General features: G+C 50.0%; 1 protein-coding gene across 2 annotated transcripts in view; it reads right to left on the bottom strand.

Annotated features, from left to right (window-relative positions):
- DNAJC5 (DnaJ heat shock protein family (Hsp40) member C5) overlaps positions 1-13,308 on the bottom strand; it is a 31,192-nt gene extending 17,884 nt beyond the window's left edge. For both annotated transcript variants that reach the window (XR_014297681.1, XM_082670042.1), the window contains exon 1: positions 13,164-13,308. The gene's annotated coding sequence lies outside the window, so the exon portion shown is untranslated. The remainder of the gene's footprint in view (positions 1-13,163) is intronic.
- Between the last annotated feature and the right edge of the window lie 2,762 nt (positions 13,309-16,070).

The raw sequence follows: 16,070 nt of genomic DNA, 5'->3' as shown, positions 1-16,070 counted from the left end.
TGTCAATCCATTCTACTGGAAGATGCCTGCTCATTCCCAGGTTTTGCTATTACTGGGGTCCTCTGAACCTTCTGAGCAATTCCCACCTACAGTTTCTCTAGGGCAGTGCCGGGCACGGGGTGATGCCCTGCCAGCTCAGGTTAGTGCTAAGGGCAGAAGTTGACAGCAAAACTTACCCAACTGTCAAAGCAATAGCAAATAAGCACAGGAGAAGATACTCAACATCTCTACCCATTTGGGAAATGCAACTTCAAACTACAATGAGATACCACTACATATGTATCAGAATGGCTTAAAAAATAACCAGACAACACCCAGTGGCTAGACCCGTACACTGCTGGTGGCACACCAAACGGGGCAGCCACTCTGGAAGAGAGCTGGAAGTTTCCTATAAAGTTAAAGACAGGCTTTCACGTGACCCAGCCATCCCGCTCCTGAGCATTTATTCAAGAGGAACGGGAATTAATGTTCACATGGAAAACCTGTACATGAATATTTATAATCGCTAAACCCAGAAACAACACATATGTCCCTGTGAAAGGATAACAAATTGGAAGGTGAACACAATGGAGCACCACTCGGCAGCAGAAAGGAACGAAGCGTCCATCACACAACGTGGAGATTCTCAGTAACACTGGGCTGAGTGAGAGAGGCTGGCCGCAGAGGCTAGAAGCTCTATGATTCCATGTACGTGACATTCTTGAAAAGACAGCTATACCTACAGAGAGCAGAACAGTGGATGCTGTGGGCGTGGGGGGTGGGTACGGATGAGCGTGTTCCACAGCCTGAGCAGGGTGATGGTTACACAAATCTCTATGTATTAAAACTCAAGAGAACCATACATCAAAAAAAAAGGTCAATTTTACTGTATGTTTATTTTAAAAACGTAAAAAGAAAAAAATCTGGGCTTGCATTTTTTTGTTTTGTTTGCAACTTATTCTTCTAGCTAGTCATTTTCATTGTAGTTTACAAAAGTATCAGCCTGTGACACAATGGAAATGAAAACAAATAAAATCTGATCCTTCACCACAAACAGATTAGGAAGAACTGTTGTAGGGTGTGTACCTACAAGTGGAACTTTAGGGTCCCAGAGAAGGGGCAGGCCAACCGCTACCCAGATGACCACACCCCACAATGATGGGCGCCCCCAGGCTTCCCGATTTCCCACCCATCTCTTTTTACTTATCATGAACACAAGTTCATACATTTTTCTATTGTGGTAAAAACTATAGGACTGACCACCTTAACCACTCCTACGTGTACACTTGGGTAGTGTTACCTATTTGCACATTATCATGCAACAGATCTCTCACTTTTTCTTTTTTTTTGGCCACACTGCACAGCATGCGGGATCTTAGTTCCCTGACCAGGGATTGAACCCGTGCCCCCTGCAGTGGAAGCGCGGAGTCCTAACCACTGGACTGCCAGGGAATTCCCTCTCACAATTTAATGTAACTGAATATATCAAATCTGTGTGAACGTATTTTTTCTCTTTTTTGTTCAATAAATCCTTCTCCATCCCAAAATCCAAAGCGAATTCTCCTACACTTTATTCTCAAGTTTTGTCACCCACAGGTCATCCGCTCCATCTGGGGTTAACCTGGGCCCAGCATGAGACACAGACCAGCATCACTCGTCTGAGCAATGCCAGCCCCGAAGTCCCAGACGCCCCCACAGCATGTCCAGTCTTCCCCTGGGACCTGCAGGTGCACTCTAACTTCCACAGGGGAGGATTATGGGTGGTGGTGAGGACTCTCTATCTGGTTCCATTCTGAGAGTACTTTATTCAAAAACCTCCAAAATTACCTGAGGCAGTCTCAAAAATTTTTACAAAAGCTACAAATTCTGTTACTTCTACACACATCATTAAATAATACTTAAAACAATCATATTTTAATACAAGCATCCATTACAAAGACAAGGTGGGTTTAAAAGCAATGAACAGAGACTCCCCTGGCGGTCCAGTGGTTAAGACTTCGCCTTCCAATGCAGAGGGTGTGGGTTCGATCCCTAGTCGGGGAGCTAAGATCCCACACGCCTCGGGACCATAAAACTAAAACATAAAAAAATAAATAAAATAAAAGCGATGAGCGGGTAATCCCATGAGCCACACCTCCTGGTGTGCAGACAGGTTTGCCCCCTGTGTCCCCTGGGGACAGGCCGTGGTGGGAAGGCCACACCAGGGCCTCTCACTGTCTCTGGGGATGCCCCTCCGAGATGCAGAGGTTTCCAGGGCTGCCATGGAGGTGCTCCAGCCTCCCTGCCCGCTGCTGGTCATCGCAGGAACGTGGCTGGACAGGCAGCCTTGAAAGCCGCTGTGTTGCCAGGGGTAGGAGGACAGAGTGCCCGGAGTAAAGAAAGTTCCAGGCCACAACGATAATACACCGTATCATGGGTAGTCTGAAAATACAGAAGTTAAGAAAAAGGCTAATAATGTAAGAAAAAGGCTGTTAGGAACCTGGGGAGAGAGAGGCACTACTCTAGGAAGAAAACGTCATCAGAGCAGGGTCCAGGCTCTGTAACGAACGTGGTTTCCACAAGTGGGAATAACGTAAACAATTTATGGATTTTCAGCAATAAACTTACAGACAAGCACCTTTATGTTTACAAAACACAATGTAAATTTCTCTTGACAGTGTAAAAGTAAAAGGACAAATGAAAGTCAGAGGAGGAGAAGGGAAGAAAGGAAGAAAGGCCGACCCCCTGCAGTTAGCGAGAGGACAACGCATGCTGCTGATGGCGCAGGACCAAGTCCTGTCACACAGGGGACAAGGGGTAAGCGCAGCTACGCTGGGACAGGAGGACAGAGACGCTGCTACGTCGGGTCAGGACAGAAGGAACAGGGGATCCGCCAGGTGATGGGTCGGGACACAGCCATGAGGTGCGATTCAGTGACCGTGAGCCAGCACCTCGGGGAGGGGATGGGGTGCAGCCCGGTGCGGGCACGGCTGCATAGCCTCCCACACTTGGGGCCTGGCCCCACAGAAGAAAAACTTCACTGAAAATAAAGATACTAAAGACAAAGTACAACTGGTGTTCCAAAGACAGCTGACCTCTCTCCTTTGAAGGAAGCGTCATTTAAAATCCATGATGAACCTTGGAAAAAGGACATTCAAGAAACAGCTGGGGGTGTGGGGGCTTCCCTGGTGGTCCAGTGGCTAAGACTCTGCGCTCCCAATGCAGGGGACCCAGGTTCAACCCCTGGTAAGGGAACTAGATCCCGCATGCATGCTGCAACTAAGACCCAGACCAGCCAAATAAATAAATAAATAAATAAATATTAGGGGGGGAAAAAAAAAGAACCAGCTGGGTCTGGAGCACTTCACCCCCTCAGGAGGGCCAACTCCTACCGGTGCTGGGGACACACTCAGAACACGGTGGAAAACCAGTGGTTTGAATGCATGACTCCGAACTCATTATCTGTTCCAGAAGGAAAAGATTAATACACTGCAGAGTAGAAGGAAACGGCCACCAATGGCCTCCACAGACATATCTGAAGAATTATAAGCAAGAGTCAACAAACATGGAAGGGGTAAAAGGGACGATGCTGAGTCTCACAGTCGTCCGTTCCCTTTACTCCTGACTTAAAATGAATTCCAAACGTAAAGAATTCCTAAATTCTTCAGGAAAATAGAGGAACCCCTAAAGATGCCATCTTTCTTCCTTAATTCTAAGAAAAATAAAAAGCAACAGTGATGCCAAGCCTTAAGACAAAGAGAGAGCATTAGAGTCAAACGGATCCGTGTTTAAGAAGGGCTCCCCGCCAATCATCAAAGCACCAGAGAGAATGGGTCTAAACCCCAGGCAGACGGGCCAGCCTACCAAAGCACAGTAACTAAGTAGCACTTTCACCTAACAATAAGCACAATGCTTGGTCACAAAAAGAGCATGTATTCCAGTACTAAAGACACTGAACCCTCGGCCCTCACAGAGGGAGCACAAGGCTGACCAGCAAGGGCTCAGCAGACACCCCCGGGGCAGCTGAAAGGCCCCAGCATGGCCGCACCCTAAGTCCTTCTGAGGTATAAACTGAGCGACTGCCCCAGTAACGGCCGAGCATTCAGTACGGTCTATGGAATTAATTTTATCAGTAGTGACTTACGTCCAGAAACCAAATAAGGATTTTCTTTCATAAACTAATGCTTACATACAGTCAGTCAAAAGGAAAAGGTCAGAAGTTGAGCAAAACAACTCTAACTATGTGTCTGAATACAAGGAGAGTCAAAAAAAACACTGAACATTCTCAAAAGCCTGTGACTCAGAGCGGAGGCTGCCTGTGGCCCAATGTGGACGGGAGAGCCCCACTTCCGAGCCGGCCCTCCTGGTCCTGCCTGCCCAGCATCCCTGAGGTGCAAACAACAGGGCGACGCTGCCTCTGTGTAAAGCGCGCCTAAAACAAGCTGGAACCCTGACACCAGAACATGACCGACAGACACAGGTGACATTTCCATCATCACAGCACTGGGGCCAACAGGTACTCACCTATGCACAAGGCTGCAGAAAGAGATTCTAGGAAGACCAGTGCTATGGCCAAACATTTCCAGAAAACCTTAACATCTTCTCAAAGCTAAATATGAAACTAGACAGTGGAAGGCAAAAGTATTTCTTATAAAAGTAATGAGCACGGGAGCTTTCTGGGTGTTGGTGTTCTAACCTCACAACCCCTACAACCTCAGGTACTGAAGTCACAGGCACCCTTCAACCCAGGCAGCCACCTGCCGCCCCTGGCCCTCCGCGGACCAGGCCTGCGGATCAGCAGATAGACTGGAGAACCGGAGGTATCTGTATCGTGACAGAAAGGGCGTAACGCTGACTGGCAACCAGGTGCAAGTCCACTCTCGTGAATGTTTACCAGGAAGGATTTCTTACTATCTAGAGACCATCACGACATTCAAATCCTCAACTTTGAATATCACATGAAAATACCTGTGAACAAAGTCACGGTCACACAGAAGCACATAGGCTAAGAGACCTACTTAACGCTCCCGGGAGAGCCCACAGGCTCAGAGCAGTGCAGTGTGTGACACTGACAACCCAACGACCCACCAGCTTGGGGGCAGCTCCGCCCCCAGGGAGGGGACTGGACGCTCCAACTCCAGAATGAGCAGAAGCCTAAGATACACATAGCGGGTCGAAGTTCATCAAACGCAGCAGATGCAGCCACGACGTCTTCTGTGTCTCCAGCAGGAATGTGTCCCGAAACGCATCCACTGGAAACCGCGCTGCACTGGGACGCCCCAGCCAGGGCTGCCCCATGTGAAAGCCCTGGGGAGGGGGCCGCCAGGGTTCCCACTGCTGGACTGACTGCCTCTGATGAAGTAATGGACCCTGCAACGATGACCAAAACCAACCATTCTAGTACTAAATCAAGTATGAGCTGCACGAATTACCCCAGGACGAGCCAAGTGTAGAGAGACGCCTGATGTCAGAAGCGTGTCAAGACACACGCATTGCACATGCTATCACAGTTGTACTGGTGACAGAACTTACGATTACTGCTGTAATTTTACCAACATGGTACCTACAACCTAGGGAGTGCTTACCATGTGCAGGCACTTAGGGGCACACATGCTCCGGACCAAGAAGCCTGTGGGGCAGGTGCCCAGTCCAGTGGGTGATGAGAGTGTAGCTCTTGGGCTACCTGGCTGGGCTGGAGCCTGGCTCTGCGACACATGGGCTCAGTGACCTGGGCAGTTACTCAACAGCTTCATCTCCTCTTCGTCCAGTGGGGCTGCAGACAGCCTGGCACAGTGTGTCCGTGATCGAGTCGTGTGAAATGTAGAGAACAGTGCCGGGTACAAGATTTACACGAGCCGTTACTGTTACTGCCTCCAACTTACAGATGAGAAGACTAAGGCCCAGAAACGGGGTCATCTGGAGGCCTCTGTGCCAGGGATCAGCAGGACTGGGATTCAGGTTCACACCTGACTCCAAATGCTGTACAATTCGACAGATTCTCGGTAACCATGTCACAAAGCGGAGTAATTTTTCCCTGTCCTGAGCACAAATAACTTATTTTCTTGTACTAACCTACAAGCCTTATCTAAATAAGGTACTGTATTAACCCTTTACTGTGTTTTTAAACTAAAATATATACACATACAAAGTTTATAATGGTGAATAAAAGTTATGTAGGTTATACTTTATTTGACTCTCAGCTTGAACACTAATATTAATTATTGTTGCATACATTTTAGATGTAAAATCCGTACTTCACTGATTTGCCTTATTGTCGTTTGCCTTTTAAAAATATAGGAAAAGTCCTGTCTTCAAGGCTTTACAGGGCAGGCATCTAATCAGGTAAGGCTGTACCGAGCTGCTACTCACTGAAACACGCTCTGCCCCTGTGACCAAAGAGGCGAGCTGTTCGTAAGCTGGATGGTCATTCTGGGGTGAGGAAAGGACAAAGACCCCTGCCCACTCCAGGGAGCAGCAGGGGGGTCTGATGAAGTGACAGGTCTGCCTCACGACACTGCGACTCTGTGAGCAGTTTAAGGAATGCCACAAGTAAGAGGTAGATCACAGACACTTATGAAGGTTTGCACAGCTCCCCCAGAGGAGAGCAGGTCCAAGAGTGCCCCTAACGCCTACGTGCACTGCAGTCCACCAGCCTGAGTGAGGATGAGATGGTGTTAGGAGCTGGCTGGACAGGCTGGCCTACTCGGCCACCAGGACAGCCCCCTCAGATGATGGGTTACAGTTACCCTTGTCACGAATCAATTTTTATAAAAGAAAGGACAGGGGCAGGTGAAACAAGTGTGGGAGTCACGTGGATACTACACACCAGGGAGAAGGATGCTGTTGGTAACAGTCAGTTAGGGTCACCCAACCAGGCAGGATGATGCAAGAGAAAACGTCACCAACAGAAACAGCATTTTAAGAGGTAAATTCCGTGTTGTCATTTTAAGGTGTGTGACAGCATTACTTGTGCTTATTCTTCAATACCACACTTTCATACCAGAGAAAATATGTGAATCGCACCTTCCTCATCCACACGATTGGGTAACAGCTACCGTGCACGGCTGTCCTGGGGATTACGGCGGATGCGTATTCAGCAACCCTGGCCTGCTCGCAAGCAGACTGCTTCAGAGGGTTTGCCGCAGCGGGAGGGGAGGCATCCTCTAAGCGAATTTTAGAAGAAAACAAACTGTTTCCAACAGACAACTATGCTTCGACAAGTTAAGAAATACTTCATAGACAATCCTTAAATTGTAGACGTTCTAGTTTCATCTCAAAATGAAACTGGGCCATTAAATTGCGTTAAAATATTTCAGCTTTACTTGTGATGAGCCTCATGATTCAAAGTATCAGGTAAATACAGTCCAGTAAAAATTGTTACCCAGAATACAACTTCTTTTACAATTAAAAAAAAACCAAAAAACCAGATGTGGCCTGGTCTCACGCATCTTAAAAAGCCTATTTATCACTAAATTATCACTCTTTATTTCTTAACTTACTTAAAATTCTTACTTTAAAGGACACAGCAAAATTTATTGCAACTGGCTGAAAAAAATCTCACATTTTATTATCAAACCCTACAGCAGTAGCTAAATTAGCAGCAAAATATAAAGTGTTAAAATCCTGTGTAGGTGAAGAAGAAAAGACACACACTGCCGGAGGAAATATAAATTTAGCAATATATGGCAAAAATAATAAAGTCTGTATTCTCTGACCTAGAATTTTTCATTATTTATCTTAGAGAAACCCTCTCACAATTAAAGACACTCCTTTTCAGTCAAGGAAGATTCACTGAGACCACCTAACTACAAACCAAACATCTGCTGTGCTAATCCCTTCCAATAACAGAAGGAAAAAACTAAAAGCCAGGCAGTGGCACATGCTCCCTCTGCAGAGCCCGGTCCAGCTCAGTCGGGGCTGTGACGCGGAGCCTATGGTCTTGGACCCCCAGCGCCCGAATTCATTACCTCTGAAGCACCACGGGGCCAGACAGTACAGGATAACTCAGTTCTGATGGCTTCACTATAACACATTTCACTCCACCCAGTGAAAAGAACAGAGATGAAGGGCAGAGAGAGCTCTCTAAGAAAGGGGCTGGCCATCCCAGAGATAGCCAGGGCGGGGCTCAGCCGGCAGGGTAGCAAGTCAGCATTCCAATCCTCTGACTTCCAGGCTTGCAACTTTATAACCAGCTGGCACAGAATTCCTCAGAACACAGCAATGGAGACGCCAAATGACTGCACATTTCACCGTGTACACCGCCATGTTTTCTGGTGTTACATGTTCAGTGCAGAGAAATTAAAAGCACAATAAAATTATAAGTAATTCGGAGCTTCCCTGGTGGTGCAGTGGTTAAGAATCCGCCTGCCAATGCAGGGGACACAGGCTCGATCCCTGGCCCGGGAAGATCCCACATGCCGTGGAGCAACTAAGCCTGTGCGCCACAACTACTGAGCCTGCGCTCACAACTACTGAAGCCCATGCGCCTAGAGCCCGTGCTCTGCAACGAGAGAAGCCATGACAATGAGAAGCCCACGCACTGCAAAGAAGAGTAGCCTCAGCTCACTGCAACCAGAGAAAGCCTGCGCACAGCAATGAAGACCCAATACAGCCAAAAATAAAAAAATATATATTAAATTATAAGTAACTCATGATGATGAACGAGGTTCATTTACACTCATACATTCTAGAAATATTCACTGATCACTCACAATGTATCACAAAATTTGAAAATATTAGTCGGGTTTAATGTCAGGAAAAAAGGACTACGGTTTCTGCCACAGAACTAAGTTCTAAAAACCAGTGCTGTAGATACACCTACAATGGAGTATGATTTTGGAGGGAAGTGGACCTTCGATGTATATGGACAACCCTTGAAAAGCAAACCACTTACGAAGGCATTTTCAGTGACACCCACTGAATGCATGGTCTCACTACACACTCTCTCTTTGGAGAATGAGATTCTGTACTTCTTTTCTGCAATTTCAATGTGAGCTACCAATATGTTTGCAAAACTCTTAGAATTTAAAACAACTCTTACCTGCTAAAGACCAAAACCTATTAAATGTCTGCAAGTACTAATAACCAAGAGAACATACCATTTCACCCATACAACGGCCTCTAACAAAATTAATGCAAAGACAACGAAAGACAAAATCAAAAGTAAGAATTGTTTGGTGATCTAATCCTTAAATCCTCTGGGTTGAATTTCGAGTGACCAATAACAGGCTGCTGTTAATCCTCTTCAGGGGATGTCACTACCTGAGCACTGGCCTTGCTATCAGCACAGTAAAAGCATTAACAGTTCTCTCTCTCTTTTTTTTTTTTTTTTTTTTTTTGGCTGCACCGCGCGGCATGTGGGATCTTAGATCCCCCGACCAGGGATCAAACCCACGCCCCCTGCACTGGAAGCTTGGAGTTTTAACCACTGGGGCACCAGGGAAGTCCCAACAGTTCCTTCTCTTAAATGAGGGATAGCATTTTCATAAAATATGACTACTGTCATTTTTCAGCATCTTTGTCACTTAAACTTAGGAAGCAGTTGATGACATACCTTCCCACTTACCATCTCCTGTACTCCCCCAACAGGCAGTAAGGGCAGGTACCATGACCCTCATCTTAGTGGGGCCCCATCATGTGAGCCCGAGTCTCGTCCTCTCTCAGGAAGGAAAGTCTAGTACAGATTCTGCTGACACACAGACAGGGAAGGACTGTGACAGAGCAGGAGATGAGTCTGCAGCTGAAGAATGCTCTGATCTGACCGTCCAATAAGAACATAAAAACAAGCCCCATTTGGGGAGCACTGCAGTTTTAACTACTGCATGGGGAGCACCGTCAAGAGCCAACAGTCTCCTGTCCACCTCCTGGGCAAGAGGAGGCCGTCACCTTCCACACCTGTCCCCTGAAGACACAGGGTCTGTTTCCTTACTGGAAAACTGGCTGCCCTCTGGCTGAGATATATGGTTTGCCTACAGCACTGTATGCTCCAAACCTGGTACAAAGTACTTTATAAAAGAGTAAAGGAATTTTTCAAGGGTGATTATATCTGTGTCTATCATGCCATTTTGGGGCTTCCCTGGCGGTCCAGTGGGTAAGACTCTAGGCCTCCACTGCAGGGAGCCCAGGGTTCAATCCCTAGTTGGGGAGCTAAGATCCCACATGCTGTGCAGTGTGGTCAAAAAAAAAGAAAAAGAATCATTTGTAAATCAATTATACCCCAATAAAAATGTTTTTAAAAAATCATGCTCATTTTATTTCCTGACTTTAAAAGCAAAGTCCCACCTTAAATAAAATTCCACCTCGTCTCCTTACTCCAGCCTCCCAGCCTCAATTTTAGTCATTCATCCCACACCTACTGAGCATCTTCTCCAGCCCAGGACCAAGGCAAGCACGTCACACCTGGGCTCTGAGATGCACGGTCAGCAGCAGCCTACTAGGGATTCTGCCTGGTGGTGTCAGGTCGGTCAGCACAGGAACCAGTGCAGAGGCCTGGCCTCAAGTTCCAGGTCTGATACTGAGCAAAAAGCACACGTCTCCAGGGTAGCTCAGCACTGAGCACAGAGCCATCCTTCCTCCACGAGTGAGGGGGACTCAAGAACACAAAGGGCCAAGAAACATGCAGTATCTGTTCAGTCCCAGCACCACGTTAATACAATGAAAAACCAAGAACATAAATTCACTCTGAGTGAAGGTTCTGGAAATGACTTGAGTCCTTCAGTCACACATCAGGATTCAGAGCAGGCCTCAGAACAGCTCACTTTCACGTGGTTCCAACAGATTACTCCACCTCACCCATTTAATCGACAAATGTCGGGACTTCCCAGGTGGTCCAGTGGTTAAGAATCGGTCTTGCAATGCAGGGGACGCCGGTTCGATCCCTGGTCAGGGAACTAAGATCCCACGTGCCGCGGGGCAACTAAGCCTGCGTGCCACAACCAGAGACCGCGTGTGCCGCAACTATAGAGCCCACGCGCTCTGGAGCCTGCGCGCCACAACTAGAGAGAAGACGGAACACCGCAACGAAGAGCCTGCATGCCGCAACTGAGACCCGATGCAACAAACAAACAAATAAATAAATTTATAAACAAAACATAACAAATGTCACTGAGTATTTGGGACTAGCATGTGGGTTTTACTTTCTGGGGGGTTAATCAAAGACAAAATTTCTAAAAGCATTATTACCAGTGGTAGATCTGACAAAAAACTTTTTATTTTGCACTAACTATATACTAAAAGTTGCAAAAAGATTTACAGGGAGATCCTAGTACCTTTCTGATCTTCCTCTTAACTGGCTGTCCTTTCCCCAAAGGGGAGGTGACTTGCCACACACCTCCCTCAGAACCCAGCCACAGTACTCAGTACTCAGCCACAATGACTTTCCAGTGACACGGTCACTGTATTGCAGAGCTGCTACTACAATCATCACTTCCATTCATTCCAACAGTATTTCCTGGACACGCAGTACGTGCCAGCCACCGTTCTTTGCACAAAACAGCCTCCCTGTGGACTTCACCTCACAGTAAAACATTAAGTATAATAAATATATTAAACAGGACATTAGAAGAATGAAGTGCTGTGGGAAAACTAAGCAGGAAAGGGAGACAGGAAACAGGAAGTGGCGAGCTGAAATTCCAGGTAAAGCAGTAAGGGAAGTCCTGCCCTCCCGGAGCCTAAGGGTGAGGGCGCCAGTGATCTGGGTAGAGCCAGGGACGGAGCACAGGAGTCTGTTAAGAGCCTGGCAAAGAGGCCACTGTGGCGAGGGGCCCGCAGAGTGAGTCAGGGAGCCAGGGATAGGGAGACTGGTCACAGAGGATGGGGGTGGCCTGACAGGCATCCCTGCCCCGCAAGGGTCCCCATCCGAGGCCACACTGGTTCCGTAGCTGAGATCCCCCAGCAAGGCCTTGTCTCCTCCACGTGCCTCTCTAGTGTCTGCTCACCGGGACAACCCCTGGCTGCTCTGACTTCACCAGGGCCAAGGGGGCCAGGCATGGGGGTCCTGCAACACGTGTGCCTCTCAGAGCCCCGTGCTGCTGGAAGCACCTGCCACTCAGCCCCTGGCTTGGCCACGTGCCATCAGAGATGCCCCAAGTCCCGCAACCCTGACACAGGTGGAAGGAGAGCTGCACGCTCTCAGGAAGTTTCTGAAAGCCCGTAAGTCCTGCCTCACAATTTCATCTCTCAAAGTCTGACAGGCACCTCGATCCTGAAACTCAGCACCACGTTTAACAAGAGAGAAGCAAATAAACGAACACAAAATCTCAGAAGCTTTGACTAGAGTTCTGCCTTCAGGCAACCAGATTTAAGACGGGGCAGTATAACTGTCGATGTCAGCAAGGTAGTTTTTAAACAGACAACTAGTAAGGACAAAGGTGTCCAGGACAGCACCTCTCAGTCTATGACCCCTATCACACCTAAACCTGAAAACCAAAACAGAAACTTTTGCTTCTTTTCCTGCATAGCAAAACAGAGCGAATTTTGAGAACTCGTCTCTTAGGCACATGAAAAAGCGAGTCCCTGATCCAGCCGCTCAACACAAACAAGTTCGAACCCACGGGAATGAGTTCCTAACCCTCTCTCGGTAAGACTACAACACAAGGCACTGCTTCAGATGTCCTCGCGAGCAGAGAAAACATTTTTTTCTTACAAACCAGATGATTTTCACCCGCGAGATTAATCTACAGCGCGTCAAGGAACAAAGCTAAATTCCGCGAGCTATAAGCGTAATGACCCAGGCACAGGTTACGTGGCTGCTGGACCGGCGGCGCCCCTCTTTTCGGCCCTCAGGACCGCAAAGACCCTCCCCGGGGCGGGGGCGCCCCGCGCAGACCCCGGCCCCCGAGCGCGAGCTGCGCTGGGGTGGGGGGTGGGGGCCCTGGCTGCCGCACGTCGGGTCTCTGGCCGCCCCCAAGCGCGGGCCCGGTGGCCCGACCGCGGCGCACGGCCTGGGCCTTCCCGCCGCTCCTCCGGCCGCGCCGCCGCCCCCGGTCCCGAGGGGGGAAGGAAGGGGGAGGGAGGGTCGTCGCCATTTCCGCCTCCTGGCGCGCGGCCCCGCCACCCCGCGCCGTGCCACCCTGCACCCCCTCACCCCACCCCCCGTCACCCTCATCTCGCGCCCCGCCCCCGCCTCCTCATTCCGCTCTCGTCACCCCGAACCCCCGCCCGCCCGCCCGGCCTGACGCGAGGCCACCGGCCCGCCGCGAGCTCACCTGTCCGCCTGCCCGCCCGCCCGCCGGCTCCGCTCCTCCCTGCGCGGCGCTGCTGGGCAGCCGGCCGACGCGCTCCTCAGCCGGGGCTGCGCCTCGGGACTCGGCGGCGGCGGCGGCGGCAGCGGAGACGGCGATGGGGGCAGTGGCAGAGGGCGCGGGAGCAGCACCGGCAGAGGCGGCGGGGGCGCGCACGCTCACGCACGCTCACGCACGCACCCGCACCGGCGCGCGCGCTCCCGGGAGGACGTGGGCGCCGGCGGGTCGGAGCCGCGGGAGGGGCAGGCCGAGCGTGCGCCCAAAGGGCTGGGCGAAGGCTCCGCCCACTAGTGGGGCGGAGCCCCGAGTGACAGCCCACGGGCGGGGCCCCGGGAGCTGTGGGCGGAGCTCGCACCGCGGAGTCGGAAGCGTCCACCGCCCCGCAGGGGCGGGGCCGAGCGCGGGGGCGGGGCCTGTTCCTCAGAGCGTCAGGTGCTCTCCGGTGGGCCGGCAGGTGCTGCGGCCAGCCGCCCTGAAGAGGTGCGGGGACTTGTCTTGCAGCTGAGTTTGCCCCGCGCTTTACGTAAGATTGAGAACGCATAATTGTTCTCGTCAAAGAACGGGAGAGGGAGCTGGTGGGAGATGACCAGGAGGCCGGCGGCCCCTGAGCCACTGTTTGGGACTGACGTTTGCTCATCCGTGCAGCGCAGAGATGCGACTTCCTGCCTTCCTGCCCAATCACCGAAGTGCCGCCGCCATTGTCCGGGCCCTCCCAGAACCACCTACAAACAATGTCTTGAAAGGGCAGTTGAACCAACTTCCACTCACTTCCCTCCCTGTCCAGGTACGACCACTGCTCATCTCACTGACCCCCTGAGGGAGGGGAGACCTGCTCGTTACCCTTCCCTATCACTTCTTATGACAGAAACAGTTCTACCATTTACTGAGTGCCTGCTCTGTGCCTGGTACACCGGCATGCGCCAGTTTTCATCCTAGAAGCCATCCAACAGATTTTCTGGCCAGCCTCCCCACTTCCATGCTTGCCCACTGGCCATTTTCCACTCAGCGGAGTCATATTCTTAACACAGAAACTTTATGACATCCAAGTCTGCCTAAACACGTTGAGTAAAATCCAAACTCTTTGCCAACAAGCTCCAGCCCCGTCTACCTCTGCCCTCTTACACCTCTCTGCTATCATGCCGGCCTTGAACTGCCCAATTTGTCCGAGGCTCAGGGCCTGTAAGTGGCAGAGAGCTCAGGAAGTCGCCTGGCGGCCATTAAATTGTGCAACATCAAGCAGGCACGAAAAGGCCTTTGAAAACCAAGAAACAGAAGGGCCAGATTAGTGTCTGTTGATTCAAAAGGATTAAAGATCCCGGGCCAGAATCACAGGAGTGAGAGAACCAAATGAACCCGGTACCAATTTCAGAATGAAGCTGTGTTGGGCACTGCAAGAATGAATGAAGCAGGCCTTAGTGAGTCCCTCCTTGACCTACTAGTTCCACTTTAGGGATATTCTTTCTAAGAAAATGTTCCCCAATACAGAAAAAGTTGTATGCACCAAGCTGCTCTTGATGGTGTTATTTGTAATAGTGAAAATGGAAACCTGCACAACTGTACAAATAAGCACATTCAAATGGAAAAATATAGTTATAAGATGTATACGAAGGTTACCTAATAGCACTGAAAATTTTTGTGATAGCTCCTGAAAGTAAAATGAGCAAAATGCACGATATATATTAGAAGTACAGGGCTTCCCTGGTGGCGCAGTGGTTGAGAGTCCGCCTGCCGATGCAGGGGACACGGGTTCGTGCCCTGGTCCGGGAAGATCCCACATGCCGTGGAGGGGCTGGGCCCGTGAGCCATGGCTGCTGAGCCTGCGCGTCCGGAGCCTGTGCTCCGCAACGGGAGAGGCCACAACGGTGAGAGGGGCATATACCGGTTAAAAAAAAAAAAGAGAGAGAAGTACATTATTACAAATATGTCTATAAACAAACAAGCCAACCTGTTTGGAGAAAATATGAGGAAGAATACTGTCAAATATGGACAGTGGCTGCAGTCCGGCCCTGTGCTTTGCAGACCCTTCAGTTGGGCCAGGTGGATGCCTTTATCCTCACCTTGAGAGGAAACTGAGACTTCAGGGAAGCAGGTGCCATGGCTGCCCTCCAATGCCAGCCCCACCACTTGCTACAGTCCTTCAGGCTCTCAAAGCTTATCTCACGGGTCCATTATTTAGGGGGAACACCTGAGGGCTAGGTCCATGTCAGGGTCATCCTTGTACCCCAGAACAAGAGCCTAGCAAACTCTTACCCACAGGCATTTAAGTACTGAGTAAGTGAAGACCACATGGAACCCATTTCCGTCGTCAATGAGAGTAAATGCTGACTGGGAGCAGCGGTGGTGCTTTCTCCACTTGGCGCCGCCTCATGTTGTGTTGCACTGCCGGGCTGGGGCGTTTGTCTCACACAATTCGAAGCCATTAACTTTCCCTGCTCTTGCATCTCAGGCAAGCCGTGCCCTCTGACCCCAAAGGACGTCCGATGCTCCCAGTGAAGGGACTTCCCACTGGGCACACCCAATACAGCAGGAATGGACACATGTGAAGCACCAGGGCAGTGCAGAGCGAGGCTCTCCCCAGAACAGTTTTGGGGGTGGTGCGGCTAGCACTCCAGGGCACAGCGTTAAGAAGGAAAAGCAGAGTGCAGGAAGTTGTAAGCCATCTTTTCAGTAAGAACGGGAAGGGAATGAGAATACACATTCGTAGTTGCTCGGTTTTGCATGAAGAAAGCACTGGGAGGGTGAAGAGTCATCGTACAGGGCAGGTGGGGGGTGTACAGGGAACAGGCGCATTTGAGCGGGCCTCACACCCAGTATTGACTTTTGAATCCTGTACACAGAGGACCTTAAGACACTTAGCAGAGAAGTCCTCTC

This window comes from Grampus griseus, assembly GCF_964374135.1.
Source record: "Grampus griseus genome assembly, chromosome: 14".
Taxonomy (NCBI): Eukaryota; Metazoa; Chordata; class Mammalia; order Artiodactyla; family Delphinidae; genus Grampus; species Grampus griseus.
The sequence above is the reverse complement of the archived record's forward strand: the minus strand, read 5'-3'. Positions and strand labels throughout refer to the sequence as shown.